The sequence below is a fragment of the Misgurnus anguillicaudatus genome, chromosome 16, assembly GCF_027580225.2.
Source record: "Misgurnus anguillicaudatus chromosome 16, ASM2758022v2, whole genome shotgun sequence".
Classification (NCBI taxonomy): domain Eukaryota; kingdom Metazoa; phylum Chordata; class Actinopteri; order Cypriniformes; family Cobitidae; genus Misgurnus; species Misgurnus anguillicaudatus.
In genome coordinates this window covers 1,348,221-1,374,017 of record NC_073352.2, presented here as the reverse complement: position 1 = coordinate 1,374,017, position 25,797 = coordinate 1,348,221, and the positions used below count along the sequence as shown (strand labels likewise).

General features: G+C 40.4%; 1 protein-coding gene across 3 annotated transcripts in view; it reads right to left on the bottom strand.

Moving 5' to 3' along the window:
• Positions 1-25,797, bottom strand: part of tent5d (terminal nucleotidyltransferase 5D) — a 116,837-nt gene that overhangs the window by 18,200 nt on the left and 72,840 nt on the right. The window lies entirely within an intron of this gene.

Below are 25,797 nucleotides of genomic sequence, written 5' to 3'. Positions count from 1 at the left end.
GGTTCCCAAGACCACCCCAATGACCAGACGGACAAGTATACTATAATTAAAAGACAACTTTATTAAATATTTAAAAAGGTAAAGGGAAAAGGGGAATGGCAGTTAAAAACAGTCTCTTCTTCTGATCTCCAGGACAACTCCAAGTAGAGCGGGGGCTAGGGCTCCTTTCCAGAAGGGTTTCTACTGTTCGTGGCGCCCTCCGCTTCTCCTGGAGGCAGAACAGGAAAAACAATTTAGTGCTTGAATTGATGTTTTCTTCACTACCTGTTGCTGGCAATGGTCTGAGGTATTTGCCCTTCTCTCGCCCCTTAGGGTCACTGGCGAACTCCTCAGGCCTCTTCCCGGCCGAAACTGAAAGCAGAAGTGGGATATGCAACACGGGTGAGAGCTTCGCACAGAGGTAGTACTTTACCAGCTGGGACTTGGCATTCCCCTTCCAGCCGTACCGGGAACAGAGGTAAGTTATGTCACACAGGTAAGGTATACACAGAGGCAAGTGGTTGCAGATACTGGGGCTTTACGTTCCTCTTCAGGGCGTGCTAGAGACAGAGGTAAGTTACACCACACAGGTAAGTTATTCACACACAGAGGTAAGAGGTTTGCATCAACTGGGGCTTTACGCCCCTCTTCAGGGCGTGCTAGAGACAGCGGTAAGTTACACCACACAGGTAAGGTATTCACACACAGAGGCAAGTGGTTGCAGATACTGGGGCTTTACGTTCCTCTTCAGGGCGTGCTAGAGACAGAGGTAAGTTACACCACACAGGTAAGGTATTCACACACAGAGGTAAGAGGTTTGCATCAACTGGGGCTTTACGTTCCTCTTCAGGGCGTGCTAGAGACAGCGGTAAGTTACACCACACAGGTAAGGTATTCACACACAAAGGGTAAGAGGTTTGGATGGTTGTCTCACCCAACACTTTTCCCGGGGGCAGTGGACTTTCGGGACACCTGCTGCACACAGGGGATGCCTGGTAGATGTGTATGGGGCCTGAACGCTTCCCTAGTTCCCCCCTCCTCTCGGGTACTGGGGGTACTGAACTGGGGCGAACTCTTGAAGAGGCTCCGTACGAAGATGGTGGAAGTACATGCAACTGCCCTCAATAATAACCACAGGGCCACACAGTATGTGTCAAGCGCTTCTACTCACACAGTTTCACAGATTTAATCCCCCACTGCCCTCACTCGGGATCGGTACGGGCCGTCGCGGACACACCAGAAGTCCTACTTTTCTGGTACCTTTCCTTACACTGGTCTGACCACAACGCGCTGGTAACTTCCCACGGATTACACTGGAATGAGGGCGACACCTGTTTCTACAAGCACAGCACACACTGCAAGCTTTAGAGCACACACCCACAAAGTAAAGTTCAAGACTCACCCACAGCAGTCTTCACACATTTCACGAGACATAAGGAGTTACCCAACTCGGCCCAGGTCTCCCGGAGGGGAATTCGTTGGGCACTATTTCCAGCACAAGGAGAAAGGGTCGTAATATTTGTCGTTGGATCTCCCTACTGTTCCAAATACACCTCGCTCGGCTCACCCACACTTCTCTCATCCAGTGGGGCCGAACACTCGATCGATAATCTCACAATACAAATTAGAAATACAGACCGGCATCAATAATACTCTGTATGTCAATGGTTGGGGTACTCACGTATGGTAGGATTTATCCCCAGCAAGAGATCTCCAGCTTGCCTTCAATATTAGCTCCCGGCTCGCCTACGTTTTTCTCCCCGTAGGGCCGTCACAATTTAGCACGCTCACAACACACTTCGAGTAAATCTTCCTTCGTAACACTTGCAAAGATTAATACTGTTACTCACATGTTCATAGATCCACAATACACCGTGTTTCTCCCACTGTTTACTCGATACTGTCACGTAGTTACAATAAGTTTGCTTCACCCAGTCACCTCTCCTCTCTACTCCTTCTGGCTTCACCGTCAACAAGCTTCCGCTTTCTTCCCTAAGGGATCGGTTTCCAGCACATACACAGGCCTGCACAGCAGCGATCAAACGCACCAAAAAGCACCCGATTTGAGTTTGTAAAGGTCTTTTTATACTCTGCTTCTCCTCTTTAATGACCTATCAGCAATCGCTGCACTTATCGCCCACACCTGTGCATAATATGGCCTGATTTTGCCCTCTGGGAAACCCCGGAAATTCCGGTGTTCGGAGTCAGTCGTCCGGGCGGAACCCATCTTCCGTACTTTTGGTTCCGCCCTCACAAATCGTCACCCGGTGACATCAGCCAACACCCTGGAGACCTGACACTCGGAAAAAACTATCTCAGCATCAATAGAGAACTCGGACAGTTCAGATACAGGCTTTATAGTTGTGAAAGATGACACAGGGTCGAACTCCTCAGTGTTCAGGGGGCTCGAGCACATGAGTCTGAGAGATCTTCTGTGAATCAGAGGAACAAAAAACAGCCCAAACACAACACACAGCCAGTGCAAATACAGAAGATTCAAAAGGTTCAATAGAATTGGTTAAGTCAAGAGTCTCAGAGAATTCAAAAGAATCAAATCTTTCCACCTCCTTGTGGGGTTCAGTCAAGTTCTCTGAATCATTAGATTCACTGGGCGATTAATTTGGTAGCTCATCTGGCAATTCCTTAGATCAGTGGTTCTCAAACTGGGCTCCGGGGCCCCCAGGGGGGCCGCGAGATGGTGCCAGGGGGGCCCCAGTTTTATGACATTTTGTAAAATACCTACATTTATCATGAATTCTGTGTAATTAAACCTAAAAAATAAGACTACTAACCAACAGCACTACTTTGTATAACTTAATATGTTTTGTTTTATTAAAATGTTACATTTTAGAACAGTTTTTCTTATTAATTTTCTTTGGGGGGGGGGCGCGAAGGAATGCACCGTACACAAGGGGGCCTTATGCGGAAAAAGTTTGAGAACCACTGCCTTAGATGACTCACTGGGCTCAGATTCAAGGGTTTGGGACTCCTCCAAAGCCATCAGGTGAGGTGACTCAATCTGACTTGACTCAAAAATCTCGCTTGACTCAAAAATCTCACTTGACTCAAAAATCTCACTTGACTCAAAAATCTCACTTGACTCAAAGAGTACCTGTGGTTTAAGTTCGGGCCATCCAGTTGTGTTAGGGAGTTCAGGTGCTTCAGGTTCGACTCCTCCAGACCCAACAGACAGGTCAGATGACTTGGGTTTAAAACCCTGTAAGAGTTCCTGTTGAACGGAAGAGCAAGACACAGTACCAGCAATAGACACAGGTATGACAGGAGGTTTAAATAAGTTCTAAAGACTCAGTCAAATTGGATGATTCGAAAGAGTCGAATCTTTCCGCCGATTCAAAAGATTCTGGAAGATTCACTGAGTCACTTGTCTGAATCGGTTCCTTTGAACTGGACAATTCACTTAGTTTGTTAGGGTTCAATGACTCACATATCTTGGACGATCTGCTCGAAGAAACGATCGGTCTAAGAATACCGGCCGCTCGAACCGACGTCATCTGGTTGTCCGCTAAACTGGAAACAAGGCGATTACTACGAGCTATAGACGGGTCTATCGAATTGATAACCGACTCGTATACAGGCTCGGATATGGCGTCAGCCATCTTGAAATCGGGTTTGGATGCGGACTCTGAGAGGACAGGACTAAAAGCGTTGTCCGCAACGACTGCGGGTTGCATGAGTATAGCAGGTAACACTGTCTTTCGCTTCCTCCGGCTATGTGAACTACGTAACGGTTTCACGCCTACTGGCTCGAGATGCGTGACAACCCCTTGTTTAGGTGTGGCGGCCATCTCGTCGGAAGACTCAGGCGTGATCCACGCACACCACCGGCTACGCGTGGCTAGATAACGGGTAAAATCCCAGAAGTCCAAGGCCTCCAGCCCGATTATCTCCTGCTGAGGCAAAGGATCGTCCAGGCAGTGGTTAAACCAAATCTTTAGTTCCGTTTCATTAAGTTGCAGGCCACGGGAATAAGTCCAGAACATCTGGGCGAAGCAACTCACCGATTGACCCTGCTGTCGAAGGGAAGCTAAAGCTGTGCGTCTCTCTCTCCATTCCATCTCCGATGAGGGAGGAACAATACTCAGACCACCACCGCTCTGATGAAGCATACTGAGTTCCGGAAGCACACGGGAACTAGGGATTACTGCTGGATCCTGTTTTGGAAGGTTCATTCTGTCACGACCGCGGACAGAGGAATGAATACCAGGTAAGAGTGAATCAATTTGCAGTAATACTTTTAATAATAAACGACGAAGCACAAAAACAAACACTGGAAAACACTTCACACGGTGACACGTAACAACAACAATGAACCATAACAAACAGGTGAACAGGAAGTGAATAAATACATGACAATGACCAATGGGAGAACTGAAACAATAATAAACAACCACAAGACACCTGGGGCCTATACCATGAAGCTGGTTTAGTTGGTTAGCCAGCTTTGTTTAGGATTAGTTTGTGCAAATCCTGGGTTTTGGGTACCATGAAAATAGCTTTTACCAACAAGGCCTGCACATTGGCTTGGTTTTGTCAACCTGAAACTAATCCTGTAACCCTGAGTTTGTTTAACCATTTTCATGGTACGGGCCCCTGAGGCAATTAAATGAAACCATGGTAACAAATGATGGGGTGGAGATATAAACAAGGCAAGAGGGACGGCCAAATAATAATAAAAGTAATCAAACAAAACAAACAGAGACACAACCCTAACAAGTATTTACAATTTTAAGAGGTCATTAAGCTTTTTAATTTAAAAGTTACATCTTACTGAATAAAATAGTAAATTAATATTTTGTAATTTGTATTTGATAGGGTTGATGAAATGCATTTGTATTTTGTATCAAAATACTTTAGTGTTTTGTATTTTAAAATACTGTATAATACGTTGTACAATACTTTGCCTACTGAGAAGTTTGCCTAGCCCTTGATCGGAAAATTCATATGAAAGGTGGTGGTCAATGTTAGAAACGTGCAGGCTGCTGTGAGCAAATGATTAAATAGTTAGAAAGCTGCTATGAATACAGGTGCCATCAGTTGTCTTCTTATGAATTACTTTTTTGTCAGTGTTGCTAATGCAATGTAGGCCCTTCAGTTCGTACACGGTTGCATATGTCAGATTTTTTCATGAATCAGAGCCAATTTTTTGGCATTCTATTTTAAAATACATTTTGATGTATCTTTGCCCAACTCTGATATTTATGTAATTGTAATTCACAAAACTGCATACTGTTTATAACTTATCATTGTAACAGGAGCTACAAAATTAGTTGTATTTTGTGCAGTTGATTTCATTAAGGTTTTGACAATCTCATGTAGTTTAAGCTACGGCTACCTGCTGCTGCAACCCACATTTTGGAAAACATTGTAAAGCATATGGCTAAAAGGAGCAATGTCTACTAGTGCAGTGTATAATAAGTGTTGCCTGTGTATAATAGCTTACTCTTCTGTATTAATAAAATGGTGTAATTATAAAATGTTTATGTTCTCCTAGTAGCTCATCATACATGGTCTGGCTGTGCAAGCAGGAAGCTGAGCAAATTCACTTCACGAGCCAGTTAATTCTACAGCAGTTTAATCCATATTGCAGCTGATGAATTAAGTTTTTTTGGCGAGTAAGGGTTGGGGTTTGCTGTGATGTTATTATTTTGCACTAGTTTGGGTGCCAGCCGATCTTAGCCCCGCCCACCACATTTTGAAAAACGGGAAGATCGGTCTGGCGTTTTTACGTTGAGGAGCTACTATGCGAGTCCCAAAGCTGGTCGACGAATTAAATTGTGAGGGCGGGCTTTATACGATGATGGACAGATGATCAACAGTAACATATCAACCACGTCACCAAAGAGCACGTGTGTTGAATCTGTTTACAATGAAATTGCTGCCGCTGGAGAATTCAGATGTGTGGATTCTGACATCGAGTCTGTTCTAAAAGATATAGACAGGGCATTGATTTAAAAAGAGGAACAGAGAAACGCGAGCAAGGCATTTGTTTATGTTTTTGCCGTCCTTCCTACGGGATTCGGCAAAAGTTGGTTGCACTTATGGAGGACAAAGTTAAAGAAGCAACTGAAATGAGTGTCACGGCGATGCAACTCGGCGTGCATGACGAGATGGATATAATTAGTGGTCGTTGCCAGCTTCTTTTCGGAAGCCTGGAATCGTGACTGCTGAATAAGTGGAGGGACATGTTAGGCTCCGATATTTTTCAAGCCAACGTAATGGGTAGCTATCGTCGTGGATGAAGTTCACCTAACGAAAAAATGGTAAGAGATAGTCTTACTGTATGACTTAGTAAATACTTAATGTTGTGATATAAATGAAATGTTGTAAACATAGTAGGTGTTGATGTACGTTCGCTAACTCAGACTTAGTATAATCACAATCAGTGTTGCCAACTATTTTCAATGGAAAGTAGCTAAAGCTTGCTTGGAAAGTCGCTAAATGTCGCTAGATTACGTCATTGCATCATTAGCATACCCGTGACGTCATCACGTCGTATTTGCATTCTTACTACATTGGCTGTTTCACGTTTCTCTTTCTCTCTGAACTTTCACAAATGTAATTTTAATACACATAAATGCCTAAAAATGTTTTCTCGTTCGTTTATCTGCTTCTGTTCTTATAAAACGAAACGTGTGTATGTTTATATTTAAATGTCCAAACAGTCCAGTTTCAAAATATATGAGGATACGCTGATAAATGATGGAAAACGTTGTATTCTAGGTACATAGCTCATTAACGCGTTGATCAGCTCCATAATAGTTTGTCTGTTCTGAATGTGCTGCTGCTCAGCTCACTCAAATACATTTTTTTTTTGGTACAGTGATTTTTTTATTCAAAGATCATTTTACATTTACACCCTGCCATAAATTTAAGTAATTGCGGGATCAGCCAGCTCCGGCTTCCCGCATGCAAGATTATGCCGTCTGAACGCAGAGAGATAACCACATCTCCTGCCCTGACTGTATGCAGCTGGGAGAGAGAACTGGTCTGCTGCGCGAGGACTACCTTGCCTGTGAGTGCTTTGGGATGGGGGTGGAGCCTTCGGAAGCGGTGGCAGCTGCTTGTTGAGAAGAGTAAACGACACGGGCTTTCACGTCTCCAAAAGTCTCCAACAATGCCAGAAAAAGTCGCTAGATTTGTCGCTAGTCGCTTTTTAAAAAATAAGTCGCCAAGGGGGTCTGAAAAGTCGCTAAATCTAGCGACAAAGTCGCCAAGTTGGCAACACTTGATCACAATGATGTTAGTGTCATTGTAGCGAAATAACTAGCAGTTCGGTCAGGCTGCAAAAGATGACATTTCAACATCACGTCACACACTCCGTTGCTCTGATTGGTCATAGGTCTATCCAATTGAGTGGAGAGGCATTTTTTGGTTGAGACACGCCTCATAATTATAGCTCAATGGAGTGGTAACAGGCTCAAATTCTGACTAGAATTGAGTATGACAACGTCAGGCTAATTTTGCACCACAATGAACAACAAAATGTGTAATTTTTCTTTATTTCAGAAATTCCCAAGAAAAAGTACAAATTATTTACATCAATGTCTATAAAAATATCAAAAGTTAACAATGGCATGTTTAAGAAATATATATGTGTGTGTATGTGTGTTTTTATACTAGATTGTAATTATTTAACTTATGTGTTGACTTTAAAACATATTGACCACCATACTGTTGGTTTTAAACTTTTAAAGATGGTTGTGCAACATACAGCTCTGTGTGTAATTTTGCAATGTTATTAATACATTTGCATTTTGCTGATTATAGTTTGCAGTGCCACTTATAACATTGTATAGGGTATTATCCTAAATATTATAACACAGCCACACACTTAACTGGTCACATACTGTATATTTGCCTTTGGGATTCTCTAGTAGGAAGGTTTTGTAGTTAAAATTTGTATATTCTAAACGTAAAATAAAGTCAATGCTTATAAATACAAATAACAACATACATTCCAGCCTCCTGAATCAAAAACAGAATATAACACGTTTAGCGTTTAAGACCTTTAGCTACACCTGCTGAGGTTTGTACGATTACACACACACTTCTAAAAAGATCTGACAGCATTTGCAACTACTTTTGAGTTAAGTGTCCATGGCGGCGATGCGCTTAACCACAACGTTGGTGTCACGCGTCCGTGGAGGCGACGTATCCTTATCTCGCGTAAAAGTACACGACTGTTACCTTTGCTTGGTAATCCGTGTCATTATCCACTAGCGAATGTTGTTATATTAATCCGGATAACCGGATGTTGACAGTTAACGTTACAGTTCAGCAAGGCGGCGAAGAAGAATGGGGCGCGTCTGTCTGCGAAAACGGAAACCCCCAGCAGTACGAGAACGCCCATTTGTGGCAGCAGTTGGATGATATTGGCAGCAACAGAGCAGTTCAAGGCTGGATTTGTTCCAATAATCCCTGCTGTTACACTCCCTAAGTACTCATCAATCTCATCAGGGTCATTATCTACTGTTTCATCACAAGATCGACATGCTGATATAGCAGACACTGTGCCTCAATATTTCCCTCCTTATGGTGCAAGTCGTAAAGACTTTCAGCCTCTGGTACCACATCGGCCAATGGTACCTGTACCGCTGTCTCAGCATCCAAATGTGCCTCACAGCAGCTTTCCAACACTACCTCATGCTACCTTACCTCCAAATACAGTTCCATTTACATCTGCATCAAGTTACTCGATTCCTCAGTACTCCCCTATACATCCAGCAGCTTCAGTCACTCAACCTATAATTGGTGCTCCAGTTCCAGCTTTTGCTGTACCATCCCAGCTGCCATTTGACAAGGCAATTAAACAAGAACATGTAATGCCTTATCGTACTCTTCACTCTGCCCCTCAGCCAAAGATTCCTGATTTTGTGAATGACAATGAAAGGGAATTCGCAAACTTAAAGTTAGCACTGGACAACCTGCTTGAACCTCACACAGAGTTAGATGAGAAGTATAAATACCACATTTTGCTTGAACATCTCAAATTCCCTGAGGCACAGATGATTGGGCAGTCATGCCGGCATCATCCATATCCATACTCGGCCGCCATGCAAGCACTCCAGTTGCAGTATGGTCAACCTCACCAGCTGGCTCAGAGTGAAATAGCCGCAATACTCACTGCACCAGAGGTTAAACCAAATGATGCTCGCAGCTTTCAGAGTTTCGCTCTTCGTGTTCACCTGTTAGTAAGCATGCTGTTGTCTTTAGAAGGGCCCAGAGGTATGGAGTTGAACTGCTGCTCACACGTAGATCGCTTGCTCAGTAAGCTGCCTAAGTACTTAAGAGATGGGTTTATTGAGTTTCTGCAGCTGCAAGGGAAGTTGACCTCCCCCAATATCAATCCCTATAACCTAACCTTAAAGGAGAAGTCTGTCGCTAAACCCAAAATCCAAAGCACAATCCTGTATCATGGAGCAGCACCAACAGAGCCAAAACTGCCTCTTAGCCCTATGGTATCTCAAAAGAGAACCTCAACCAAAGTCAACTGTCTCTTCTGTGGCAGTAAAGACCACTATATCACTCAATGCTGCCATATCAAAGAACGACCAGTTGATGAACTTTGTAAGTGGATTTCAGAAGGGAAACGTTGCTGGAAATGTGCTCGTTTACATGCACCTGAGGTATGCAACTTAAAGAAACCCTGCAGGGACTGTGGAGAAATTCATCTGCAGGTGCTTCATGAGGTGGCCCAGAACCATAAACCCAACTCAACATCAGATAACCATGAGAGTCGTATATACCTCCTACCCTCACTTACGTCCGGCAGAGTCCTTCTGAAAGTAGTACCGGTGCTGTTACATTACAAATCCAAGACACTAGAGACTTATGCAATACTAGATGACGGGGCACAACGCACAATGATCCTGCCCACTGCCGTTCAGCAGCTCCAGCTGAAAGGTGAGCCTGAGACTCTCACCCTTCGCACTGTACGCCCTGATACTACTCATCTCAGTGGCTCTAAGGTCTCAAAAAAAGCTTGCCCTTGGATTGATGAAACTATCCAAAGTTTTAGGAGAAATTGTAGAAAAGTTGAACGTCTCTGGAAATCATCTAAGCTTGAGGTTCATAGACTTCGCCTTAAAGATTTAATGGGTACCTTAAATGAGATGCTGAAAAAGGCGAGAACCTGCTTTTTTTCTCAGCTTATATCCTCAAATAAGCAGAACCCTAGAATTTTATTTGACACCATTAATACAATAGTTTCCCCAACTAGCCCTCAAACAACCGTGTTATCTAAATTTGACTGTAATGAATTTCTCCACTTTTTTGTAAATAACATCAGAGATGTTAGGGTGAACATCTCACCACCTCTGTCCCAGTATTCAGACTGTGACTCGCAGACATCCCAAGTCTCCCGGAAGTTCCGGGAGTCTCCCGCATTTTGATAGCGGCTCCCTGATGCCCGCAAATTAGTTAAAATCTCCCGGAATCTAGAGCGAGCAAGAAAGAGTAGCACGCGCACGGCAGAGAGAGAGGGGGAGACCTTGCTTGTGTGTGCTAGTGTGCCTCATTCAGCGCATGTAAGACAGAGAGCATCCTGATTGGCCTGCTCCGCTAAATCAACCAATCAATTGTCAGTGTGGGCGGGCTTTTATCTCTTCTCTGGACATAGATATATACAGTTCTCCCGAAGGTGAGTTCAACAAGTTTAATATCATGTGCATATTTTTCAGGCTGGCTACTAGTTGCCAAGGCTACATGAAAACAACAAACTCCTTAGACCTGCTTAAAGTTGCAATAGAATATAAATAAAACAGTTTATATAAATATTATAACCAGCTTATATAAATAGTAAAAGTGATCTACATATTGTAAAATAATTAACAAATAATTGGGTAACACTTTACAATAATGTTAATTAGCTAACATTAGTTTACTACATTAGTTAACATATAATAATGAACTGCATTTATAAAGCATTTTTTATCTTTGTTAATGTTAATTTAAACATTTACTAATACATTATTCAAATCTTGTTAACATTAGTTAATGCACTGTGAACTAACACGAACAAACCATGAACAGCTGTATTTTTATTAACTAACGTTAACAAAGATTAGCAAATACAGTAACAAATGTACTGCTCACGGTTAGTTCATGTTAGTTAATACATTAACTAATGTTAACAAATGAGGCCTAGTAAAGTGTTACCAATAATTGCATAGGCCTCTAGAAATTAATATTATGCTTTTATATCTTGAAATGTCATATCCTTGTCCTCCTTAATTTTTTTTTTTTTTGGGGGGGGGGGGTAGGGGGCTTCGGGATACCTCCCTGAAATGACTTTTTGCAGGTTGGGATGTCTGGACTCGTCTCCTGCACATTGTTGGTCCACTTTTACACCTGTGACATTACATGACATTACCTCTCTGTTAAACTCTATGAAGTCCTCTTTTTGTCCTATGGATATTGTCCCTACTGTGCTATTTGTACAAGTTTTTGACTCTATTGGCCCCTGTATTGTTGATATGTTAAATACTTCACTTTCAACTGGTGTCGTTCCTAGTTTTTTAAACATGCTGTTGTAAAGCCTGTACTTAAAAAACCTAATCTCGATCCGCTCCAACCTAAAAGTTATAGGCCAATATCTAAACTGCCATTCATGTCAAAAATCTTAGAAAAAGCTGTAACTAAGCAAATCACCCTTTTTTTAGAGAAACATGGTTTATTTGACAAATTCCAGTCTGGTTTTCGTAAAAAACATTCCACAGAAACAGCATTACTAAAAATGTCGAGTGATATTATGATGTCGGCTGATTCTAAGTAATACACAGTGATGGTTTTATTAGACCTCTCATCAGCTTTCGACACTATTGATCATAATATATGATAAATAGACTTCGTGATTTGGTTGGTATGTCTGGATCAGTTTTTCATCTTACCTGTCCAGCAGAAGCTACGTGTCTACGTGAATCAGATTATGTCTGAAACTGCTGAATTATCGTGTGGTGTTCCTCAGGGTTCTGTCTTGGTTCCCATTCTGTTTCTCCTTTACATATTTCCTCTAGTTCAGATAATTAGCCAGTTTAGTGATATATCCTGCCATCTATATGCAGATGATATCCAATTGTATTGTTCCTTTAAGGAAACTGAGTTCTTTAAATTATCATCTCTAATCAACTGTCTGACTAGTATCAAACAGTGGTTATGTGAGAACTTTTTGCTTCTAAATTCTGACAAAACAGAAACACTAATTATCACCCCTGAGAGCAAAATCCAGACAACATATTAGTGACTTAGGCTCGTCTGTCAAACCGAGCCTCAGGAGCTTAGGTGTTGTGTTTGAGTCAGCTATGTCTTTGGAGCTTCACACTAAACATTTAATGAGAAATTGTTTCTTTTAATTGAGGAATATTTCGAAATTAAGATCTTTTGTGACTAAGGGTGAGTTGGAGATGATCATTCATGCGTTCATCTCCTCTCGTTTAGACAACTGCAACAGTCTTTTTACTTGTTTGAGTAAGAAGGACCTTTATCGTTTACAGGCTGTCCAGAACTCTGTAGCAAGGCTTTTAATCCACATTAAGAAAAGAAAGCACATCACACCGATCTTAGTCACTCCACTGGTTACCGGTATAAGATACATTTTAAAATTCTGGTTCTCACTTTTAGGGCCTTACATGGCCAAGCCCCTACCTACATCACTGATTTGATACAGCCTTACACTCCAATTCGAAGCCTTAGGTCATTAGATCAGAACCTTTTAGTCGCTCCCCGTACTTGTTTTAAAACTAGATGGGATCAGTCATTTAAGGCGGTTGCTCCTAGGCTTTGGAACGCTTTGCCTCTTTCTTTGCGCTGTGCGAACTCAGTTGATTCTTTTAAAAAACAACTGAAGACCCTGCCCTTCAAACAGGCTTTTGGTTAGTCGGAGGTTTTTATGGTTGTTTGTTGTTTTTGTTGATTGTATCTTGTATTTTGTAGAATGTATTTAAATGTTTTGTATTATATTTTATTGTAAAGCACTTTGTGATTTTTATCTGTGAAAAGTGCTATATAAATAAATTTTACTTACTTACTTACCTTCGCCATCTCTCCAAAGGCTAACCCAGAGAAACGCTATCAAGTGTCTGGAGCCTTCACAGCTTCTGGTCTTGATCTGGTTGAACAGTCATACCCCATTCAGACACTACGGAGGAAGTATGCACACCTAAGAGGAGTTCCGCTACAGCCATTTAACAAAGTACGTCCACTGTTGCTCATAGGTTCAGACCAAGTACATCTCATCACTGCAAAAGAGCCTATTCGCCAAGGCCCCAAAGGGGGTCCAGTAGCAATACATACGGCTCTTGGATGGGCTCTCCAAGGTGCAGTCATGTGTAATGCAGACCATTCATCAGTGCAGCAATGTTTCTTTCTCTCTACCACTCACCCAGATGATCTTCTACAGGAATGCAACTGGACGTGTGCAGGACAAAGAGGGTATGCAGATACTTGAGTCCCAAACACAGCAAATCAGTGTTAAAGGAGTACTGCGTTACGCCACTCCTCTTCTGTGGAAAGCAGATGCACATAAGCTCAAAGGCTCCGTGCAATCCGTTCTTGCCAATCTGAGAAGCACTGAGAGAAGACTAAAAAGGGACACTGTGAAGGCCTCAGTTTACTCAGGAGAGATTGCCAAGCTCATTGAGTCTGGTTATGTTGCCAAACTCAACCAAAGCGAAGCGGCTCTGTCGGAGGATTCATGGTATTTAGGCATAAAAAAATAAGTTTGGTTCTGGTTGGTTGTCAGTTTAGGTCATGGGTCGGTAGGGAATTTATTTATTTATTTATTTATTTTTTTACAGTGGCAGCAAGGGATAGGTAGGGAATTGTTAAATATTTAAATTGAATAGCGGATATATTTGAGGTGACTTTGGCCATATTGCGTGTTTGTCTCACGCAGCGCAGAGCCACGTATCTCCACGGATTATCTCTTTTTAATTGTGTGTGTGTGTGTGTGTGAGAGAGAGAGAGAGAGAGAGAGAGAGAGAAAGAGAGAGAGAGAGAGAGAGAGAGAGCAAGAACAGTAAGGTAAGGCATAAATAGATTAACTTTGAATGAATATATTAAAAGTAGAACAGGGGTGTAGAAGAAACACTAATTCTAAACTGAAAAGATAAACACAAAACCCATCGATAACCACTTTAAATATTTATTAATAACAGCAGTAAATACTGTCAAGATATGTACATTAATTTTACTGTCATGCAGATGTATTTTATAAGCTAAATGGTTTCTGATTAAAGTGATTTAAGACTTTTAATGACAAATGTCGGGAGGGCATTATTGTTACATTAAAATGATGCGCGAACCTCTCGATGGCGGGTTTCTTTTGATTTCGTGTGCATTCAGGTACGCGCTGAATTTCTCTTCGCTCTTGCACTGAGAGTGTGCACGCAATTTAAATCTCTTCAATCACTTCCATGCAATTGTTTTATCTTTCCCGAAGTGTGTATGCGCTCAGACTGCGTCCTCTTGTGCATTCGCAAATCCATCAGCTCTCGCGCGCTCTCTGGAAGGTGACGCTTTGGTCCGCAACGCCCCGCTGACCGCTTGCGCGTCTCTCAACAGATCTCTGTGCGTTGCTCTGGGTGCAGAATGCTCATGGGAGTTGTAGTTTCCCAGTGTCGCATTGCGTATTGTTTATCATTTCGCATAATTTTTTTTTTTTTTTTTTGGCCCGCCACCACCCCCCCTCTTCGGAGGACAACTTTTTTTATATAAAGTAAATTATTTTACAGTACGGAAAATGGGAATACTTATTTACAGTGCACATAAGGGGAGGGGGATTAAGCACCACGTAAAAGTGTAACACATAACATACATACAACAAAATAACAGACAAAAGGACAATACAGTTGCAGTGAGACATTATTATTGCTGGTTGAATAGAATGATCTTGAGGTTCACGTTCGTTAGTCACAGTTAGAGTATTTAAGCGGAAATGGGTTTAAAAAGGGTTGGAAAAACATGTTATGCATGAGTTTAAATAGTGTGTGCCTATAGAGATAAAATAAATAAAATGACATAATAGAAGAGAGAGATGTGTGATTGGTAATGTACACGGCTTGTAGCTATGTTTTTGTGTTAAAAAATGATAGAAATGGGGACCAGATGTCTTCAAAGACTGATATCTGCTTCCATCTGCGTGCATTATATTTCTCTATTGAAATGTGTTCAGAAATTAAATTTATCCAATGATTGATGTTGCAAGATTTCTTTGATTTCCAGTTTTGGAGAACTACTTTCTTAGCGACAGCTAGAGAGACGAGCAACGGATTCCTGTATTTTTGGGGGATATGGATTTCAGAAATGTCGCCAATGAGACAGGGTGTTGGAGATAATGGGATTCTGTGACTCAGGACAGTGGATAATGTCTCAGTGACTGTAACCCAAAATGATTGAACTGGTTGGCATTGCCACATGGCGTGTAAATAGTCATCTATCCTACCTAAATTTCGCATAACTTTTAAGAAAACTACAACCCGCCTTACGGCCGAAATCTTACACGCGTTTGGCGGGTGTTAATGTCAAGCCCTGGTCATAATACCATAAATTCAAATATTATAATTCCCTTACTGCCAGCAAAAATGAGCCTTGGTTTGTGCTCTCTGGAAGAGAAAAGCCCACTTGCATATCGTTGTTCAGCTCGTCTTTTTTGTCTGTAATTTACAACTTTCGGCGGGGCAAAAGATCACGTTGCTGTGCACGAAACAGCATCTCGAATGCACACCAAAAATTACCACTTTACCAGTGCATTTGTAAGTGGCGACAACGATCTGTGAACTATTGTGTTAACGACCGTGTAGCTGCTTTGTTTGTTGCTGGAGGACGCGTGGTTTACAAAAACGGTGCTGTACTAAAAGGTAAATTATAGTTCGCCTCAAAGTTTTTTATTTGTGTATTTATTTAATGTGTATTATTTCTTCCCCAAGCTCATAAAATAAATTTGGGTCGCACATAAATTGGCAGGGTCGGTCGGAAACCGGAACCAAACAAATTTTTTTTTATGCCTTACCCCACCATTTGGTGAGCCATAATAACAAGCGACGATTAGTCTTCAACTGTTCATTCAAAAATGATACACTTGGATATCGTTATCGGCCCATTGAGCATGCAACTCTGACTATGAGAGCAGCCTACCAGGTATTGGCATCTCAGTACGATCCACTGGGATTCATACTCCCATTCACGACCAGGGCAAAGGTGATCATTCAGCAGTTGTGGGCTAAAAAAAGAGACTGGGATGACCCAGTGAATACCCAAGACAACCCAGCTGATGATATAACAAGAGGCAAATCCCTTCAAAGTCTGTCTGATCCTAATCGAAGTCAAGGGCCAAGGGCCTTTATTCCTAAAGCAAAACCCAGAACACTGGCCTACAAAACCTGAAGTTTCACAATGTAATGGAATATCTGAATTGAAAAGCTCCCCCTGCTATTGCCTAATGACAGTTGAAGCTGCTACCAACCTCCCCGATGCCACGCAGTTCAACACATGGCATGAACTATTGGAGGTGACTCGAAAAACATGTCAAGGGACGACCACCTCAGATGCCACGACCAGAAGCTGTTCTACTCAGGGCATCCCAATTGCAGGACTTTCCTGAAGAAATCTCTGCCCTACAGGCACAGAAACCAGTTCCTGCACACAGTCGTTTGGTCAGTCTTGCTCCTGAGTGGGATCCACTGATGAATGTCATAAGAGTAGGGGGCAGATTACGGAGAATGGCAAATATAGACCCGGAACAGATTCACCCCATTGTGTTGGACCCAAAAAATGCCATAACTAAACTCCTTATCAGGGAATTTGATGAGCGTCTCTTACACCCAGGTGCAGAGAGAGTTTATGCAGAGATACGCAGACAGTATTGGATCCTCAGAGGACGCCAGGCCATCAAGCACCATCAACTCAACTGTCTGTCCTGTCAGCGCTGGAGAGCGCAGCCAAAGATTCCTCCAATGGCAGATTTGCCACCAGAACGCCTCCGTCTGCTTTGTCCATTTTTCCCCTCAAAATTCTATAATGAATAGAAAGTTCAAAAGAACAGCATTTATCTGAAATGGAAAGCTTTTGTAACATTAAACATTACCGTTCAATAGTTTGGGGTCAGTAAGAATTTTTATTTTATTTTTGGGGGAAAGAAATAAAATAAATCAATACTTTTATTTATCAAGGATGAGTTTAACTCATCAAAAGTTACAGTAAAGACATTTATAATGTTAGAAAATATTCTATTTTAAATAAATGCTGTTCTATTGAACTTTCTATTCGTCAAAGAATTTTGAAGAAAAATTGTACACAACTGTTTTCAACGTTGATAATAATCATAAATGTTTCCTTAGCAGCAAATCAACATATTAGAATAATTTTTCAGCGCCAAGCAATATCAAAAATTATTTTTTTCATTTAAAGAGACATTTGATAAAAAGAGAGACTGTGAATTGCCCATTTGTGGGGTGCTGTTTTACATCTAGAGTAGCCTCGACTTTTACTGCTCACAGAACCCGATATAATCTTCTACATTCAATAATTTCAAACCTGAACTTATTATTCATTGTCAAAATCAAGCTTCTGTCAATGATGAACAGGATAACTTTGATTTAGAGTCACCAGATGTTTCAGTGACTGAACCTGACTCTCAGCCTACACAGAAGTCAATTGAGCACAGAACTGCATCCCTTTTCCTTCGACTGCAAGCCGTCCTTCATGTGTCAAAGTCTGCGATTCAAGAAATTGTGGATGATTTGTTTGATATTGGAAAATGTGCTGGACAAATAACTAGGGAGTCAATTGAGAATGTTTTGGAGAAGCATAATTGCACATCTGAGGAATGTTTGACATCCTTGACTGAACTATTTCAAAGTGCTAACCCATTTAATTTCCTTTCAAGAGAAGGATCTTTAGACACAGACTACAAAAGACAGTTATATTACAAAAAGAACTTTAGTGTCATTGAACCTGTCGAATATCTTTTGAACAGACAAGAAACGTTTCATACTGTTATCTATATCCCTATTCTAAAGTTACTTTCAGATCTTCTTAAAAAAGAAGAGGTACTGCAAGGACTGGGGAAAAACAAAGCTGTTGAACAGTCTGGGACGGGTTTCCCAATAACGATTGAACTTAGCTCTTAAGAGAGCTTTCTACGAGCTACTTAACGAACATTCGTTGTTAATTTACGTGCGTTTCCCAGAGATGCACGTTAAACGATCGCTCGCAGCTGGGTTTTAAGTGCTACGTAGGAGTAGCTATCCCTTTGTCAAGTGCTGAAATGTCACCTATAGAATGACTCGAATTTGTAGCAGAAGCTTGTTTAGGCTAATGATCTTCAGCTGATGTGCACTAATGTTTTTTTTATAATATTTTTCATTATTGTTTAATGACTAAATATTATAAAATGTAGTCATTAAACAATAATTTGTTTAAAATTATTTTAATGTTTTAATAATTTGTGCATAATGAAATATTCTATTCCGTATTTAGTTAGGACTCCTCCCACTGTGAAATGCCTTCTGCGTTTTATGTAATAGTTTAGATTATTATTAATATTAGTTTTTTTATTATCTATGTTTATTTATTATTAGGGATTATTGCATTGTATCGTACATATTTATGTGGTTTCCTTAATCAGATGCCATTTCACTTCAAAACAATTATTTTTTCACTGTAGATTAATTATAGAAGCAATTGGTAGGAACCATTGATCAAATTAATAGTACCAACTATTACCAAAATTATAATTTAATTGTAATTTAAATTTGATTTCTCATTTTAATTTTAAATATATTATATTAAAGCAATTTGAACAAATAATAATAATAATAATAATAATAATGGCTTTTATTTATAATGCACTTTACATTTTTAAGAAAATCTCAAAGTGCTACAATAAAATCACAGAGGTGCTACAAAAGACATAATAAAGAAGGTCATAAAACACACAATTTAGACAAACAGTAGTTAATAAAAACGACGATTAAAAGTAATGAAACATTTAAACATTAAAAGGTTTCTTAAAAAGGTATGTTTTAAGATCCTTTTGAAAAATCTCAGTCCTTTGTGGGGCCCTCAAGTATTCGGGAAGAGCATTCCATAGGTTGGGAGCAGCAGCACAGAATGCTCTATCACCAATGGTGCGAGTCCTAGTCCTTGGGGGAAGGAGACGATGTGTGTTTGTGGAGCATAGGGAACGTGCTGGGATCTGTTGTGTAAGTAATTCTTGCAGGTAACTGGGGGCTTTTCCATGAATACAGTAATGTGTGAGGAGGGAAACCTTGTATTCAATCCGTGCTGAAATAGGGAGCCAATGTAATGATTGTAGAACTGGTGTGATGTGTTCGTATTTGCGTACTTTCATCAGGATCCGAGCAGCAGTGTTCTGAATGTTCTGAAATTTTTTAATGCTCTTTTCCGGGATCCCGATGAGAAGAGCATTACAATAATCAAGTCGTGAAGAAACAAATGCATGGACAAGTTTTTCTGCATCCCGTGTAGTTAATGTGGGCCGGAGTCTGGCAATATTTCTGAGGTGATGAAATGATGTCTTGCAAAGTTGCTTAATATGAGATTCAAATAATAGATGAGGATCAAACCTGACACCAAGATTTCAGACTGAAGATTTTAGTGGTATGACTTGCCCAGAAAAGGTAATGCAGGTTATGGTACATGTTCTTATCTGATGTGGAGAGCCAATGAGGAGTGCTTCTGTCTTTGAACTATTTAACTGAAGAAAATTTTGATTCATCCATGTGCTTATTTCCTCTAGACAGGCAGTGATCATGGATGGTGATGAGTGATTGTCCATTTTTATGTACAATTGTGTATCGTCAGCATAACAGTGGAATGAAATTCCAAGCTGACGGATGACTGTTCCAAGAGGAAGCATGTACAGAGTAATTAAAATGGGTCCAAGAACTGAACCCTGAGGAACCCCACACCGAACAGCATGAGTAGAGGACCTCGAGTTTCCCATGGCCACAAATTCAGACCTGTCTGTGAGGTAGGACTCAAACCAGCGCAAGACATTATTATCAAGTCCAACAGAGTGATGTAGCTGGTTAAGAAGGATGTTGTGATCAATGGTATCAAATGCTGCTGAGAGATCCAGGAGGATAAGGAGTGATGGTGAGCCAGCATCAGCAGATCATTTGTGACTCTCACTAGGGCTGTTTCTGTGCTATGGGCAGAGCGAAAGCCAGACTGAAACTTTTCATAGATATGGTTGTATTGCAGATGATCCTGAAGGTAACTAGCAACTACTTTTTCTAGCACCTTTGAAATGAATGGCAGGTTGGATATGGGCCTGTAATTTGCAGGGGATTTAGGATCAAGATTGGGTTTCTTAAGTAGTGGTTTAATTATAGCAGTTTTGAGAGTGTGGGGGACATGACCAGACTCCAAGGATTGCTGTATAATCATTGTGATGTGTGGACTAAAAGAAGAGATGTTTGATTTTATCAGTGCTGTAGGGAAGGGGTCAAGGGCACAGCTGGAGGGTCTCATTCCTCTAATAATGTCCTCAACCTGAGATTGTGCAACTTCTGGAAAACTGCCCCACCGCCTTGTAATTCCAGACTGCGGTCCGGCAGTTAGAAGAGGTGGAGGGGAGTGCACAGCAAGAGATGAACGAATCTTGGCTGGGTGATTCTCTGAATTGGGTGCCTTTTGGGTCATACTTTTTTTTAAATATACCTTAAATAGTTATATTTTTGATCATTTCATGTGATAGTGAAGTCAAACCTTTAAGAAAATACATTTTCCCACCTCAGGCATGAAATTCTAATCAATATTGAGTGTTTTTTTCCACTTGGACTTGGACCCTGTTTAAATATGATTTAAAAAGATTTTCAAGTAAATTCTTGTAGAAGCTTTTCAATGAGATGTCCCTTGTTTGATATCATTTATTGCATGTAGAATTTTTTTTAATGCTCACCATTTGAATACCAAATCAGGTCATGAAAACTGTATCTAACATTGGTCTTCATATCTTATCACAAAATATGCGTTAACATTAGAATTTAATCAGGCTTTCATATTTTTTCAGACTGTCCTGTAAATTCTGCACACAGCAAAACAATCTTTGACCTAATTTGTCGTTTTATCACCAAAATATTAATAAAAACTATCAAATAACAGGGTTGAACTCAGCATAACGGGGTTGAAAATGATAACAGGGTTGAAGTGATGATCATCATTTAATATAGCATGGATTTCTTACCTGTAAAATTAATGATATCACATTCAATAAAATTGTATTTTATTAAAGTTGGCAAAAACAAACAAACATTTTAATAAGTATTTAACATTATATCAAAAGAATTAAGGATTAATTGATCAAAAACATCAATCGATCTTTCAATTTGGTTTTATTGAACATAAAATACCATAATCGATTATTTCTAACAGGTCACATAACAATATAACAAGTCTACAATTGAGTACTCTACTAAAAAGTGTCAAATTTTCAACCCCATCACAACGATTCAACCCTGTTATAATAAAAATGTGACGGGGTTGAATGTGAGGGGTTGAAGTTTTTGCCTAACAGTAGCTGTAACTCCGTACTTAACTAAGACAGTAGCATCACATGGCATTTAGGAAATCATACAAGTTTAATGTTTTGCAAAAACATTTATTTAATTTCTTAAACCGTTGTTTACTATCATCTAGTAATACAACAGAGTTGAAATGTTGAGCCTGACAATCTTAATCTGACAGTGAAAAACATGAAATAAATGTAAGAAAAGATTCTGACACTTGCCTTTCTTTGCAGCATGTTCTTCAAGAGACTTGTGTGATATCACTTTCTGGGTGTGATGCCACAGGGATTGATCCATTATTTTAATAGGGGGGTAAATAGTATGGCGTGACGGGGTTGAAAACAAACTGGAGGACGTGTATAAATATTACAATTTCATATATAATTAATGCATTTTTATATACATATGTATATTTTAGTTAAAGTAAACACACGTATGATTAAATTAGCAGTAACTATTTTGCATTAATTGCAGTTTTTATGTGTTTGATATTCAATGAAAATGTAATGATGGTTAGTGGGGACATGCAAATATGCTTGTTGTCTACTACTTCGGCAACCCATATCTATAAATTAAAATAAAATAAAAGCATTTTTTGTTGCATTATAATGCAAAGGCACCTGGTTCTATTAATTGATTGCGTTAAAATGCATTTTGTGATTTCCTTTAATTAAAAATCTTTGAAGTAAGTTTGGGGGACTTAAAGGGCACCCAATTCAGAGAATCACCCGGCTATCTTTGTCCTGAAGATCCTGTGAGCGGAGCAGTTTGCGGTTTGAGAAGATGGTTTATGGTGGAGAATAACTGTTTGGAGTTTCCATGACTGTTTTGAATGATGCGTGAATAATGTTCAGACAGTGCAGCTTTGATGAGTTTTGAGTATGATTTTTGGTGATCACGATAAGCCAGTTTGTGAACTGTAAGCCCAGATGCTGTATACTGTCGCTCCAAGGCTCGTCCAGCTGCCTTCATTTTCCGCAGGTCACTTGTGTACCATGGTGCCGAGCGTGCAAACGAAATTGTTCTAACCTTAATGGGTGCATAATGATCAAAAAAGGCTGCTCAGAGTGTTATTGTAGACTTCCACGGATTCAGTGACTGATGATGTATTTGCAAATTTCAGATTTTGGAGGCTTAGAGTCAGGTTTTCTGAGTTTATGTTTTTTAGGTTTCTAAAGCGCATTACACGCTTTGGTTTGGTATAAGAGCACAGAAAAGGCAGCTCCATGGAAATGATCTTATGGTCAGATACACCCAGATCATACACAGTTGGTGGACCAAGAGAGGCAGATTCTGTAATCACCAAGTCGAGAGTGTTCCCCTTAATATGTGTAGGGACGTCTACATGTTGTCTGAGGTTTAGGCATTCCAGTAGCTGTAAAAATTCAGAGGCAAAGTGACAAGTAGGGTTGTTGACATGTATATTAAAATCTCCGAGTATTAGTATATTTGAAGAAGTTGTACAAAAAGTTAAAAGAAAATTGTATAACTCTGAGATGAAGCCTGTGTTTGTTTTGGGAGGTCTATAAATTAATAATATTGTCATTGGGAAGGGGGGCTTGCAACTAAATGCAAGACATTCAAAGGAGGACAACTCTGGAATTGTCAAAGGGGACAGCTCTAGGTGACTATGGTAAATAACAGTTAGGCCGCCACCCCGTCCTGTGCACCGCGCTTTTTGAAGATAACAATATCCAGGGGGGCAGGTCTCATTTAGAACAGAATAAACATCTGGTTGTTGCCAGGTTTCTGTGAGACACATTATGTCCAGTTTTTTTTCCTGAATATGATCATGTATAATGCACAATTTATTTGTTAGAGATTGTGTATTGAACAGTTCAATTTTAATGTTTGATGAGGGCGTACACTTTCGTACTGGCCGAAGTACAGTCTGATCCACCACGCGTTTCCTATCCAGGCCTGTGTGAGGCGCTGTGCTATTAATCCACAGGGAGTCAGTGTTCCGATGACGTGGAACAGTTGCGACAGTGTGCACAGCTGTCCAAACAGAGGGAATGACGTTTCCAGATCGGGAGTAAACAAGCCTTTGCCGAGAACCTCTATGGATGTAACGAGGTCGACGTAAGAGTCCAAGTTCTTTGATGCGTGACATACACGGAGGAGTATAGTGATAGTTGTATTTCAGCAGTTGGTTGGCGGTATACATCATTTTGCCTGTCGCATGAGCCTCGCGGCTGTTGCTAGCCGTTAGCCAATGCCTCCAAGGCAATACAGTGAGCAAAAGAAACAAGCTCAGCATTCGAAGTCTTTCATAGAGTGACTAAAGAGTTTTAGGCCAGTATAGTGAGGACATCCAAATCAACAGTAGCCGTGTCCAGTTGACTAACGTTACACAGCCAGCCGCTAGCACTTTGCTCGTATCCGCTGATATCCAGCCCGTAGCATCCAGCCCGTAGCATCCAGGTGAGTAAAATCGGCACAACAGATACTGTTACAGATACTGTTACTGTTAGTATTAAACTTAAAATTATAAAACAAATAAACAAAGAAGAACCCAATAAATAAATATACATTACATTTAAAACATTACATTATCGTCATTGCAGGAGTGCAGTTTGCTGGTTGTCCTGCAGGTGACCTTGTAACTGTTGTCTTACGATGCACTTATGTATGAACGATTACTCCAGAGCACTCGTAGATCTACGATGATTTTCAAGTGCTACTTAAGTTGCGAAGCTTTTGGGAAACGGCCCGTAATTTTAACACTGCAAACAATGACTTTCTTACTTAGTATTTTTTTCTTGTTTTCAGTAGAAATATCTAAAAATTCTTAAATTAAGATGCTTTTTCTTGATGAGCAAAATGACCTAAGTAAATAAGTCTAGTTTTAAGACAAATAATATACATTTTAATTGAAATTGTTCTTAAAACAAGCAAAATTATCTGCCAATGGGGTAAGAAAAAAAACTGTGAAATAAGATTTCTTTTTTCTTAAACACTTAATTCAAGTAAAAATTTCTCACCCCATTGGCAGATATTTTTGCTTGTTTTAAGCACAAATTCACTTAAATTGTATATTTTTTGTCTAAAAACTAGTATTATTTTCTTAGGTCATTTTGCTCATCAAGAAAATACATCTTGATTTAAGAATTTTTAGATATTTCTACTGAAAACAAGAAAAAAATACTAAGTAAGAAAGTCATTTTTTGCAGTGAAGATGATTCGTACGATAGTTTTTACGATCAACTTAGCCTTACAATGCTTTTGGGAAACCCGGCCCTGGTTACTACAAGTCTTTTCTGGATGGTGACTTCTATAAATCGAATGGAATCCTCTCAGGTCAAGAACTAAGCGTAGCTATTACTTTGTATATTGACGACTTTGAAATCTGCAATCCCTTGGGCACATCAAAAAAAGAAACATAAAGTCTGTGGTGTGTATTGGGTTATTGGCAATTTACCCTCTAGATACAAGTCAGCATTGTCATCAATCTACCTTGCTTTACTGTGCAAGGTTGAGCATGTCAGGATTTATGGTTATGATCGTGTTTTGAAGATTGAAGATATTAAGGGCCCTATCTTGCACCCAGCGCAATTGACTTTGTCAGTGACGCATGTATCATTTCGTATTTTGCACTGGCGCACAGCGGGGTTTTCCCTCCACAGACGCACGTCGGCAAACTAGGGAATGAACTTGCGCTCCCTGGGCGGTTCAGCGCAAAAAAGGAGGCGTGCTCCGGCGCAAACCATCTCTTATGCTATTTTGCAGTTTCAAAAAACAATTGCGCTACTAACCAAAAAAAACTAGTCTAAAGTCAGTGGCGCGTTGCGCGTGGTTCATTATGCTATTTTAAGGGCGCATGCTTGACCATAATGCATAACGATTAAAATATTTTCATAAGTTTGTTGTGTGGCTGTATTATGTTTATTTTATCTAAATAATAATTAAAATGTTTTCATAAGAAACCTTCATGTATGTGAACTTGATTTGTATGTGAACTTTGGGGTTGAACCTTGCTTGCGTTTCTTGTGTCCGATTTCAAAGCCCCCAAACCCTTTCAGCGGTGAGGGTGGACGCAGCGATGTCATCCTGTGTGCCCGGCGTGCCCGATTTATGCTGGCAAGCTTGGGATCCGCCCGTCTCCTGACATCATTGTAGTGCTTGGCGCAGCTGATGAGACAATTGCGGCTATTTCCTCTCACGCCTGTTTAACCGACGCTGATTTGGCCGGGTTTCTCCCATCCCCATACAAAACAACTTCTCTGTCTTTGACATCTCTTACAAGAACGTCGGTCTCCTCGGCTGT